At 44.2% G+C, this 688-nt stretch overlaps 2 long non-coding RNA genes across 2 annotated transcripts in view; one reads left to right on the top strand and one right to left on the bottom strand.

The window, feature by feature from the left end:
* Positions 1 to 688, top strand: part of LOC116697215 (uncharacterized) — a 142,360-nt gene that overhangs the window by 15,089 nt on the left and 126,583 nt on the right. The window contains exon 3 of the long non-coding RNA XR_004333967.1: positions 1 to 122. This exon is cut by the window's left edge and continues 68 nt beyond it. This is a non-coding gene — a long non-coding RNA (uncharacterized LOC116697215). The remainder of the gene's footprint in view (positions 123 to 688) is intronic.
* LOC116697217 (uncharacterized) overlaps positions 1 to 688 on the bottom strand; it is a 17,941-nt gene that overhangs the window by 16,850 nt on the left and 403 nt on the right. The gene's annotated exons all lie outside the window — the stretch shown is intronic.

Here is a 688-nt window from a genome sequence, read left to right as displayed (position 1 = left end):
GCAACATTTTTCAACTTTCTGCTAAAATATACGTGACTTTTTTGCAACACAAATGCAGGGATGACGAAATCAGGCAAGCCCCGCCTCATTTTGCACAGAAATCTGCAATTTATGCAGCAAAAGTGCGCCAAATTTGAAAAAATGCAGCCCTCGCATAAATATGAAGACTTTGGCTGATTAAGCGTTGAATTATGCAATCGCATAATCACATGTTTTTCTGGAGGGACTGACATTACTGCAGTGTGAAGGAGCTTGCACACTGCTCCAACAAACGGCAATATTCTAAAGTTGGCAGCTGCTACTGTCACTTTGTAGTTTTGAAGAACATCGCGGTGGTAGAAGCTCAGTCCGTAGGGAGCTGGGTTGGCAAACAGAGGGTTGTCGGTTCAAACCCCCGTACGGACCAAGGAGTGTGGAGCTGGAGGTAAGCCACTTTACCTCCTGGGTCATTTGTGCGTGATTAGATCCTGAGCATGTGTGTATTTCAGGCCTGTGTGTAGTGAATACTGAAATTGTAATTTCCCCACTGGGAATCAATAATAAGCATAAACAAACTTAAACCAACTGTCAATCCACGCTGCCCAGGCAGTAACAGACCAGACCAACCTTTGTCATCTAGTCCTACCTTCTCTTATTTGAGTTTTGGTTAACCCTCATGTTGTCCTCGGGTCAAATTGACCCATTTTCC

This window comes from Etheostoma spectabile, chromosome 10 (genome assembly GCF_008692095.1).
Source record: "Etheostoma spectabile isolate EspeVRDwgs_2016 chromosome 10, UIUC_Espe_1.0, whole genome shotgun sequence".
In the NCBI taxonomy this organism is placed as follows: Eukaryota; Metazoa; Chordata; class Actinopteri; order Perciformes; family Percidae; genus Etheostoma; species Etheostoma spectabile.
This window is presented reverse-complemented; position numbering and strand designations above follow the sequence as displayed.